Source organism: Meles meles, chromosome 9, assembly GCF_922984935.1.
Source record: "Meles meles chromosome 9, mMelMel3.1 paternal haplotype, whole genome shotgun sequence".
NCBI classification, from domain to species: domain Eukaryota; kingdom Metazoa; phylum Chordata; class Mammalia; order Carnivora; family Mustelidae; genus Meles; species Meles meles.
The window spans coordinates 13,161,243-13,173,291 of NC_060074.1; the positions used below are offsets into that span (position 1 = coordinate 13,161,243).

Sequence of the window (12,049 nt, forward strand, 5' to 3'; positions counted from 1 at the left end):
ATCAAGTCCCACATGGGGCTCATTGCTCGGTGGGGAGGCTGCTTCTCCCTCTGCCTGCGGCTCTGTCTGCCTGTGCTCACTCTCTCTGACAAATAAATAAGTAGAATCTTTAAAAAAATAATAAATGAAAGGATTTTCTTATGCTAAGAAGACTCACAGTATACCCGGAGGCCTTGCCATGGTAGAGTCAAAGTTGTTTTTCTCCTCTAGCGAGGCAGTAACAGGAAGAAGGTTGGAGAGGTTCCTGGCCGAACCTTACACTCTGCCCCGCCCGCTTCAAGTATCTGCCAATGAGTTGCTGGTTATGCGGACATTTAACTGCACCTACATTTCCTTCCGGAAACTAGGTTATTGGAAGTGCTTTGCTCTTGTAGATTGCTAAGACATCGGTAAAGTGAGGGAGACTCTTGCCTAGCAGAATTGTGATCTCTATAAGTCAACCATTGGTTTTTCCTTTCCGTATCTTCAGGGCAGCCACGAGTCTGAGGAATGTCACACCTATCCCATCTGGGGGAGGGGGTGGTAGGGTGTCGCCTTCTACTTTGTCCTCAGCTAGCCTTGTCCTCCCTCATCAGGTGGTGGGGGGCGACCTCGGGGCCTGACACAGTGAGGGTAGGTCATCAAAGTTTCTCGGCGTGAACTTGGAGAGAAGTCTTAAACGAGAAAGGCCGAGGGAGGCGGGACTGGGCTAGGAGGCGCCACGTCCCCTAGCAGGCTTAGGCTTTCAGTTTCCTTTTCCCCATCCTGCCGGGGATTTTCAGGCGTCACTGCCAGCGAAGCTTAAGAAGAGTCCCGCGGTGAGCACGACCGGTATGTGTCCAGACTTGCCCCCTTGGGTCCCCTCCCAACTCTCCCCCATCCCAGAACCTTCGCTGCGGGGCCCTGGCGTCGCCTTTCACGCCCCTCCCAGCTTCTCCTGCAGTAACTCTTCCCGGAACTGGCCTGGGGCGGGCGGTGCCAGGCAGGGGCTGGGGAGAAGTGGGCTTTCCAGGAGGTGATGACTCAGTCCCTAGGGTCCTCATTTGCTGTTTGTGGGGCAGGGACAGGTGCAGACGGAGGGAGGGGCGGCCCCGGGACAAACCTCCAGACAAACAGGCTCCCCCCACCCCAGATTCCAGGTGGGCTCCAGGAGGCAGCAGGGAGCCCGGGTGCTGTCCAGCGCCCCCCCGCCCCCTCGCGCACCGGGTTGTTGCCCCACACCGCAGCTCCGGAGGACGTAAACGTTGCTTAAAATCACCCTGAGAGTTCCTGGGGCGCCCTCACTTCCTGGGGCAAACTGTTCAAAGGTTTGGCAGCGGCCTTTCGAAAAGCTGATGAGAAGGAAGACTGCTGCTGCTCCACGGTGGTAGCTGGCCTGGCCTGCGATTTTTACTCTACTGCGGGAGCCGGGCCAGATAGTGCCGGGTCGTTTTGCACAGTAGTGTAAGATGTATTTCAGCAAACTGCAGGGAAACTTCTTTGCTAAACTTTGGAATGACTGGTAAGAGTTTTATAAAGCCTTAACATAGACTCGTTCCCTGCTCCTGGCCTTTCCCCTTCTTCCAAACAAACACACAAACAAAAAACCCCAAAACAAAAACCGAAAAACCTGGGAAACGTTAAGTTGATTTCAAGATGTTCCTGCTTAATGGTGTCGTATTTGGACAGGACATGTTCTTTTTAAACATTAACGGGGGAATGCAGTAGAACAAAGGCCAGGGAGGTCTGTTTTTGTTCTAGGGAACAGGAAATGAGTAGGGCGTAGGTTAGTAAGGGCTCTAAAGCCCTCTCCAATTATTTTCATTTGTTGACATTTGAAATTTATTTACGCTATGAGACTTCAGTCCCAATAGGGAGAGAGCTGTGTCGCGCGTTTTGGACACGGACAAACCTGGATAATCTAAAACTAAGACTGGGCTCTGGTGGGCTTGACCTACTTTAGGTAAGACATTTCAGAGAAGAGGGACAGAATGTTTGGTATTTTCCCTCTACTGGTTCTCCTAAATAATTTTACAAAAAAGTTTCATTGGGGGCGCCTGGGTGGCTCAGTCCTTAAGCATCTGCCTTTGGCTGAGGTCATGATCCCAGAGTCCTGGGAGAGTCTTGGGATCAGCCCCGTATCCGGCTCCCTGCTGAGCGGAGAGCCTGCTTTTCTCCCTCTCCCACTCCCCCTGCTTGTGTTCCCTCTCTCGTTGTGACTCTCTCTGTGTCAAATAAATAAAAATCTTTAAAAAAAAAAAAAGTTTCATTGGGAGAAAATTTGGCTTAACTCCAAAATTACAAAGGAAAAAGAAAAGAAAAGCCTCAGGCCTGGAGGGGAATTTTGAACGTTTGCCCTAGAGGAGTTTCATGTTAACACCTGTCTTTCTTACAGCTTCTAGGATGGACGTCCTGATTAAAATGGCTTTTTCTAATGACTAAACATTTTCTGTTTTCTGTTTTTAACGGACATTTGCACTTCTCTTTAACACGGTATTACTTACTAGCTGGCATCCGCTTTCGAAGGTGAGTCCGCAGCGGCTGGGGAGCCCCTTGCAGTCCCGGAGGCGCGCACGACCGCGGCGGGACTCGGGCGGCAGCGTGGTCCCCGCGGTCCGCGGCGCCGGGGGCCCTGCTGGAAGCCGCGGCGGAAATAGGTTTCGTCTCGGTCGCAGCGCCCACTCCTTCTCCGCCCGCAGCACGTAATTCCCCCGAGCTCCACGTGGTCCTTTGCTTACCCGAGGGGAAGTTTCGGGACAGTGGCGGGTGTACCCTTGCGGAGTTTTTTTTTTAGGTGCGGGGGCGGAGGGTTCTTAAGTCTTAAGTGTCTGGTGGACTGCCTGGAAGAGGCGCCCCGGGCTTAGCAGGAGGAGGGCCCCGGAAGCCACCTGGAGCGTCCACCTGTTGATGGGTGCGACGCTCCCCTCCCGTTTCCGAAGTACTCGCCAAGCCGGTTTCCCGGAGCTGCAGGTCCCTCGCGGGTGGGTCTCGCTCCCGCCCGCGACCCAGCGGGAAGAGCCGGGGCTGCCCGCGCGTGAGTAGACCAAGAATCCTGTCCGCGTCTCTTCTCTCCACCTGCGCCCCGTGCTGCAGTCACCTGGGCTCCCGGGGTGGAAGGGCACTGGTCCCGGTCCCCCTCCCCTCGCCGCCAGAAATGGATTGAGCCGCTTTTAGCCCTTCTGGCCCCCCGGGGGACTTGCCAACAGCAGTCCCGAGTCAGTCTCAGGAATGGACTCCGTGTGATTATTTCTTCCTTGTAGGGCCGCCAAGGCTAATTAAACTCGTGCTTATGGACGGAACTGCCTCCTTTCCTTTGATTCAGTGTAATCCTGCCAACATTTCTTGAGCTCCTATGGGCCAGGCTGAGTTCTGGGCGCTGGGGACGTAGAGATGCGTCAGAACTTGATTCCTTCCCCCAGAAGCCCACAGAGTGCTTGGGGAAGATGAGCAAAGTTACTTCCGCGGGTAACTTAGATTCAAGGCAGCCTAGACAGGGGCCACTGACAGCCAAGAATGAGAGGAAGACCACGTTGGAGAAGTAATGACAGGTAACAAGCAGCGTGTACTCACGCTCATTTTTGCTTTCCTTACTATATACATCAGTGAGGTTAAGAAACTATCATTAGGGCAATGCCCTGTTCCTCCTCTATGTTCAGTTCCTGCCACTTACTCTAGGACTTAATAACCCATTACCATATGTTCCCTTCCTCTCTACTTCCATACATTTGGTGGCTGTCTTTACACTTACCATAAATAACACTCTGTATTGTAATGCTTTTCTTCAAAAACTTTTCAGTTAAGTTGTAATATAATTATCTGTGTTAAAATATATGCCAAGTGAATAGAGAAAGCCCTTAGGAGTCCCCCATTCCCTAAGATAATGGAAGGTTGATGTTTAATGTTTTTTTTCCCAGACATTTTATGCACATAAATACAGACTTTGAAATGTTTATATATATATATATTCCTATTTGTATGGTGCTGTTTCTTCAATTGCATCTCAGCCATGTTTATTTTTTCCTATTAACATCTCTTGTTTTCTTAGCTGGAATTTCGCTCCCCTCTGGCGTCAATGTTTCTAATGAAAGATTTTTTTCCTAAGGACCACTTTTCTTGTTTTTGAGAATGTGTGTATCCATAATTTACACTTAATTCTTTTGCTTGTTTATATATTTCCAGTGTTTTTCTCCCTCAGTTCTGGGTTTAGAGAAGTCATTTCTTCTTTGACCCCATGTACATATGAAAAAAATATATATGTATATAATTTTCTTTCCAGATAAAACTGCTTCTTTCCCTGTTGGTCTCTGCTTTTAGCCACTTTGTCTTTATTTGGCCATTTAAGTTTTTGTGCAAAAAAGACCAACGGCTTCTTCGTTGTTTTCCTCTTATTCTGTACATTGGGTTGGGTGTCATCTTTGGTAATCCAGTGCTTATGAAAGAATGAACCTTCACCCATGGGATACCACTTTCATCTGTATATTCAAGATGGTTCGTGTCTTCTCCAGTTGGAGAAATTAACCCACTTTATTTACGTTAATATCTATATACTTAATTTTTCAGTATGATTTAAAAAATTCCCTTGCAGCTACTTGCTCCAGGATTTAAAATGTTCCTCAGACTCCTGTCTTCAGTCTATCATCTGATTTTACAAGTGGGAACCAAAGCTTCCTCATCTACTTGTTAAATTCTTGAGCTTTCTTTTCTTTTCTTTTTAAAAAATCTTTTGGATCTTCCCTTTAGCTTACTATATCTCTTTTGTTTGTTTTTGGTTTTAGATTTTACTTGAAGCTTTCAAAAAGTATAGTTTTTAAAATCAGTGATATTTGTTTTAAAGAGTGGACACATGACAAATCTGGCTTGGATACTGTCTGGCGAATGAACCAAATTCCTTGCAAGAATGACCAAAGTTTGACTCAGAGTTGAGTAAAATAAATCAGTAATAAGTAAATGCCTTCATTCGGCATGTACTGAGCACCTGCGTTTACGGAGTCTATCTTTTCCAGCTGGATTGTCAACAGTAATGTTAGGAGCCTAGAAAGAGGGAGTGGGAAGGAGATCAGAACAGTTAAATAGGTACCAGAGATAGTGATGGGGCTGAAGCAAATGGGGAATTTTTATTTTCTTCTTTACTTTTCTCCATTCTCCAGATTTTCCTATAGCATGCAAGGAGTGCTTTAATAATTAGAAAAATGAATGCTATACAGAAAGAATGGCAAGGGCTTTATATCTCCAGTATTATGCACAACTCATGATTTTGAACAGGTCTATCTCCTAACGGGCCAACCTTGGAGAATCCATTGTATGAACTGAGCAAATAGACTTGCTAGGTTGACTTTTTAGTTCAAGCTCATCTTGTATAAATGGGCTTCAGTGCAGAGAAATGTCTGCTAAATATTTTATTTTAGTGTGGCATAATGGATACCTTGGACAGATAAGGTTGTTTCTTTTTTCCTTTCTTTCTTTTTCTTTTAAGATTTTATTCATTCATTTGACACAGAGAGAGAGATCACAAGTAGGCGGAGAGGCAGGCAGAGAGAAAGAGGAGGAAGCAGGCTCCCTGCTGAGCAGAGAGCCTGATCCCAGGACCCTGGGATCATGACCTGAGCCGAAGGCAGAGGCTTTAACCCACTGAGCCACCCAGGCGCCCCAGATAGGGTTGTTTCTTGAGACCGTTAGGATTTTTTTGATGAAAACCTTGAGGAGAAGGATTGTGTATTTTCCTATTGTGGTTGCCTGGTGATAAAGATGACGTCACTACAAAGAACCGAGGCTAAGTCACAGCCCTCCTTTGCTCTACTTGGAACTAAGATCTGGTGTTCGAACTCGGGCTTTGCTGCAGCATTAAAACTCAGCTTTGCCTGTTGCTTTTTGTTGTTCAGGAAACTGAAACCTCAGATAAAGAGATAAATTCAATAAATGTTTCACACTGTCCTATGCCTATTTCTCAGTCACATGCGTAAAGAGGTTGTTAGCTCATAGACAATTAGTTGTGTCTTAAACTTACACTGTCTCATACAAGGTGTCAGTAATTTTGGTGGTGTCCTGTTGGATGCAATAATTCTTTAAATTCAGGCAATTTTAAGGCCATCCTGAGAGAATTATACCACATGCAGAGGACTGGCCTAGAGGTTTGACAAAAATGAAAATCCTGATGCGTAAATGTTAGAGTTTTATAAATTTTGAGCTAAAGGTATGGTGAGATAGACCTTACGTTAAAAGGCCAGGGGATGTCCGCTGAGTTTGGCTCAAGACATTGTATTCTGCTTTTTCAAGGTGCGGTCCTGCCGGCTCTTAGGAAGCCCTTCATGGAGGGGCACCAGGCCTCTTACAATCCCAGTGTAAGCCAGTCTTAAACAATAGTGTTGTTATCCTTTATGTTTGCAAAACCTTGCTTTCACAATCTGTTTCCTGGATCTAACAGCCAGGTTCCTGGTATGATATCTACGCCAGCTCCTTCTTGCTTCATCGTAGCTTACGAAAAGGTGAGTAGGTATCACATATGTGTGGGCCTGCTGGAGTTGTGTAATGATGGCCGGGCTGTTCTTGGGACGGTGGACCTCGCAGGCCTGACCAGGGCTCACCACAGCCTAATGAAGATGGGTGAGAACCTACTTGTTTTCAAGACCTTACTCCCTGTGATAGATACCCAGCTAGAGTAAGACAAATGTCAGAAGAAAGTACAAACAGTGCTGGGAAGCAGTGGAAAATGACCCTGACTTAGGAAGAAGCAGCAGGAAATGACCCTGACTTAGGGATCAAGATAAGCTTAAGGAAGAGAAGCCTTGAAAGATGGGATAGAATTTCGATGGGCAGAGACTGGGAAGAGGGAAGGAGCTTTTCAAAAGGAGGCAAATGCTTGAGCAGAGAGATTGGGACAGAAAAGCCCTGTCCAGAGAACATTGAGATATCTGTCTATGAGTTAAATCACGAGTTGGGGAGAACTCTTAGGTCTTCTTGGGGAGATACTCTTAGGTACTTGGGCTAGGTAGGAGAACTTTGCCCTCGTGGAAATTTAACTTTGGTTAAGGTGGAATGGACCACCGGGCACCTGGCTGGCTCAGTCGATTAAGTGTCTGCATTTGGCTCAGGTCAGGATCCCAGGGTCATGGGATCAAGCCTTGTGTCAGGCTCCCTGTTTAATGGGGAGTCTGCTTCTTCCTCTCTCTCTACCTCTTCTCCTGCTCGCGCGCTCGCTCTCTCTCCCTCAAATAAATAAATAAATAAATAAATAAATAAATAAATAAAGGCTTTAAAAAAAAAGATTGGGTGCCTAGGTGGCTCAGTTGGTTAAGCCTCTGTCTTCTGATTGGGTCGTGATCCCAGGATCCTAGGATCGAATCCCTCATTGGGCTCCCTGCTCCTTGGGGGACCTGCTTCTCCCTCTGCCTCTCTCTCTGTGTGTCTCTCATGAATAAATAAATTAAATTAAAAAAAAAAAAGATGGAGTGGGCTATTGCATTGAATGGGTTTACTTTTATTGACCTTGGTGATTCTGCTTACATTGTTGTATCTAATTAGATGATTCTTACTCTCCTCTCCATCTAGATCCTTTCTTGTTCTGTGGTTCTTTCATTCCCTCATTTTCTGCCACCTCTATGCAACTGTTACAAACCAGGGAGGTGATGGGAGGTGATCCTATGTTCCCATTTGTGGGAGCTACCCTGAGAGTCATGGGACTTAGCCCCATTAAAGAACTTCATAAAAATATCTTCAAATTTGATGTCATTTTATAATTGAGATTATCTGTTGTTTGTGGGCAATTTGCTACAATTGAAATGCATGGCTTGTGAAGCCAAATAATGGTTTAATGTCTATTTTTAGCTCCCAGTGCATAATAATGGTCAGTAACACCTGCAATCGGAAAGTGTTTATGGCTCAGCCTTGGAACACGGTCATCTAGACTATGTTTGAGTAGCAAGGGCCACAGGATGATTATTATTTATAGACCGATTATTTATAAACGTCACGTTAAATATCTGTGTGTGTGTTGGGGGGTGTTATGCCAAATGGCACTTCATGTACCCTTCTAGGTTTAAAATGCCTCACTCAGGTGGAAGAGGAAAGATGGGTTCATTGCATTAGCTGCTTGAATCGTTACACGCACAGCCCACCTCCACCGATTCTTTACATGCATGGAGGAGGAAGGCGGCTTTTCTTGGGTTCAGGATGACTTCATGGAACTCCCGTGAGACAGCTACATCCTCTTTTGCCCAGGATCACATAACCCCTTCTTCCTGATCCTTTCAGAGTCTCCTGGGCGACTCTCTGAGGGACTTGATCTTCGTGTCTCAGTGGGGATTTCCAGGCACCTGAAAGTTACGGCTTTGCCTGATGCTTCCTGCAGCTGGCGAGGCAGGCTGTCCTCCATCACCACCGAGTTTGGTGGTGTCCTGGGAAGTCACATTTGCTTTCATACTGTGGCCTTGCTTGTTTTCTTGCCACCCCGTGACGTTGCTTCAGGTAGAGAAGCAACACAAAGAATGGGCGGTTCAGTGTATCTTTGAGTAGTTGAGGTGTGACGGGAACCAGTCATGCTGGTGGCTGTGTTACTGATTACAGAGACTGTCATGTGCTTTGGATACCAGATGGTTTGTAGGCAAAGTTGACATTGTGTGAGAAAGACTGAGAAACCCGACTTCGGTCAACCACATTTTACTGTCACCTGTTGGGGCCGATGCCAGCTCCCAGGGAGGTATGGCCATCATGCTGTGATGATACAAAGAAGTCACTGGCCAAGTCTGTGTAGACACTTCCCAGGGAAGCTTTACATAGTAAGAGATGCTTCAGCTGGCCCTAAAAGCTGAGAAGGGTTTTTCTGGACAGGTAAGTGCAAGAGGGTAGTCCCAGCAAAGGCATAGAGGCATGGGGAAGAACTCTGTATTGAGGTTAGGTTGGAACTAAATGTGCAAAGTGTGTGTTAATGAGAGATGAGGGCAGGTGCTGGACCACGAGAGGCTTGAATGCAAAGAAAATTGGAACCTGCAAGGGGAGATGAGAAATCATTGGAAGGTTTGCATTAGGAAAATGGCTTAGTTCAAGTATGGACTTCAGAAAGTTCATTCTGATAGAAGATTGATTTGGAAGGGATGAGACCATAGGTAGGAAAAACAGAAGGGCCAGGAGAAAAGTCCGAGTGAGAGATAGATGCTAGGGTACACCCTCATTTAGGGAACAGTTTCAGAAGGAGGGTGCTGAGGAGTCAGAGAAGGTTAGGGACAGACTGAGTAGGATATGGTGGTGAGGTGAGCCAAAGAAGTTTCCAGTAGGGATTACTCAGCAGCATCATATGGGATCGAGTGCCTCGGTAAAAGAGAACTGCCAAGTGACTTGGACGAGGCTACTAGGTCACCAAGTCCCCTACAAGAGCACTGTTGGCAGGACTGGAACACCAGGGCGAGCAGATCGAGGCACTCACCTTAGGCACAGCATTTAAGGGGGTGCTCAACTCAGTAATCAGGACAAATAATATTTTAGAGCAGTATTTTGAAAAAAATCGACATTCATGCAAAAAATTCACAAGAAGCAAACTATCAAAATTTAAAATAGACACAGCATCAGTTTACAGATTTTTCTTCGGCCTCAGTTGCAGTATGGCTGTGTACTGAGTGTCATTTTGTAAGGGATACGGTGAGAGGGAGGGTACAGTAGGGCATATTGAGTGAATCAGAATTGTGAGAGTTGAGGCACTGAGTGCAGACTTCCTTCGTGAGGTTCCAGCTTCATGTGAATCAAAATAACGTGAAAGGGTGGTTGGCCTTGGGATCTCAGGCTTAAGAGTTTTTTGTTGTTGTTGTTTTTGTTTTTGTTTTTTCATTTTATTTCTCTTTTTGAGAGAGGAGAGACTTAACATGTTTATAAGCTGGAGGTAGAGAGGGGTTGTTGAAAGAGTAGTTGTAGGGGCTCATGGAGACAGGAGGGCACACGGGGAGGGGATGGTTCTGGCAAGGCGAGGAGCAGCAGGTGCTGGCCCCACGGTGGGAAGGTGGGAGATGATGGGAACTTACTCCTGATAAATGGCAAGTTCCACCCTTAAGAAATGGCCCCAGTAAGGTACAAGAAAGCCATGAAGGTTGGAGCAGTTAGGCAGAGGTGGGAAGGAGCTGACCAAGGTCCTGTAAAAGCCATTGTGGAGTAGTAGTAAGGGGCCAGCTTAGCTTGAAGGCCACCAGCGTTTGGTGTGATCTTTCCCCCTCTCCTCAGCATGACTTGCTACTCTCAGTGTGTGAGTGGCGGAGGCTCACCGTCCCGAGGTGGGATGCTGGGGTAGCCAACCATCCTGAGACTCCGGCAACTGAGGAGTATCCTGAGAACACAGACAGGACTTCTGGCAAGCCAGGACCAGTCCTGTACTGGAGGTGTTTGCAGAGTTGGTGGTCAGGAGGCAAAGGGCAAGACCACTGCAGACGCTGGCCAGAGAGAGTTCCCACGTGCTCTAGGTCTAGTCTGGCTTGGAAAGGAAGTGAGGTCATTATCTGGTAGCAACTTGTGAAACTCCGTTTATTCATTGATTCATTCAACAAATACTGATGAAATGCCAGCTGTGAGTCAGGCCCTAGGGTCCATGCACAGGAATTGCGTAGATCATCCTTCTTTGATGGTTAAGGTCAGCCGGTGCTCAGGACCCGTTCTCATCTCTGTCTAGAGGATGGAAATGTACAAACTGCATTTCCTAGACTCCTTTGCAGCTGGCATGTGACCTAAGTTCTGCCAACTACGTGCACTCAGGTAAGATTTGTACACAGAAGTGGGTAGAGGCCAAGAGCTGACTGCTTTTCTTAGTTTCTCTGTTGAAACGTGTGATGGTGGTGAGGTAGGGATTTGGGCAGCGGTGTTACAGTGTCCGGTCACCAGCTTTGGAGATTTGGAAGCAGGTGGAATCGACTGCTTTCTGATCTCTGGGTCACTTTATGCAGGTGAGCCCAGCACTCCAGTGCACTCCCCATTGCCCCGGCTGAGACGAGATCTTTCCGGGTGCTGTAGGAACTTTTCTCAGAAGCCCAGGCAAGAACACTTTCTACCCAGCCCTTGGAACAGTTTTGTAGGCATCCATATTAAATTTATTTCTGTTGAAAATACCTAGAACCTGACACGGCTCCTTTATTAGACGGTGTCGTGGATATTAATACTGAAGACATTGTCTTTGTTTGGTGTTAAATAGCAACTGTTCCATGACTTCTGCTTGAGAAATGAAACTAGAACTGGTCTTGGGTTTAGTTGCTTTGCCTGTGAAGATTGGGGACAGTTTGAAGCACTGTGGAGAGTTTGTGTGGGTGTGGAAAAGAAAAGGGAGACAATGATCAAACTAGAATTTTCCAGTGAGGGCAGGAAGGAAAGGGGGATTGCTTACAAATTTTAGAAAGCATACCCAGATGCCAGTTTTATCTGGTGAGGGAAGGTGAGCTGCTTAAAGCAGTGAAACAAAACTGACAGGATATTGATCAGTCAGGAGGACTGGGTATTTGAAAGCAAGAAAGAAAGAGTTGGGCTTGGATTACTCCTATGTCCTTCAGCGGAGGGAGGTGAAGCAAGTGACTTCTGAGGAGGTGAGTGGAGTGTGGAGCTGGGCAACTCAGGGAGGGGGTGCTGGGAAGTGGCAAACACCCTCTTTTCTCAGAACGTCTAAAGAACTTTCTACCTGCCACCCCCTGCTAACCCACTCTGCCCCATTTTTTGAACCGCGTTAAATAAAATCTGATGTATTCTTTTGGAGGATAACTGTGGGATGCCTCTAGGCTTTTTTGGACGTGCTCTGCCTCTCCTCTTCTCCCCCACACTTGTATTTTCTTTTTTTTTTTTTTTTTAAAGATTTTATTTATTTATTTGACAGAGAGAGAGATCACAAGCAGGCAGAGAGGCAGGCAGAGAGAGAGGAGGAAGCAGGCTCCCCACGGAGCAGAGAGCCCGACGCGGGGCTCGATCCCAGGACCCTGAGATCATGACCTGAGCCGAAGGCAGCGGCTTAATCCACTGAGCCACCCAGGCGCCCCTTGTATTTTCTTTATACGATACTTGTTGACTGAACCGGTGAAGGCTGGGTGTGGAAAAGACAAGTTAAATTTCTTAGTTTGAAAACCTATAGGGTGGGGAGTCT

General features: G+C 46.8%; 1 protein-coding gene across 8 annotated transcripts in view; it reads left to right on the forward strand.

Annotated features, from left to right (window-relative positions):
• The first annotated feature begins 494 nt into the window (after nucleotides 1-494).
• CFLAR (CASP8 and FADD like apoptosis regulator) overlaps nucleotides 495-12,049 on the forward strand; it is a 43,543-nt gene continuing 31,988 nt past the window's right edge. The window contains exon 1 of one of the 8 annotated variants that reach the window (XM_046018322.1): nucleotides 495-810. The gene's annotated coding sequence lies outside the window, so the exon portion shown is untranslated. The other 7 variants (XM_046018314.1, XM_046018323.1, XM_046018319.1 and 4 more) reach the window with 7 other exon arrangements.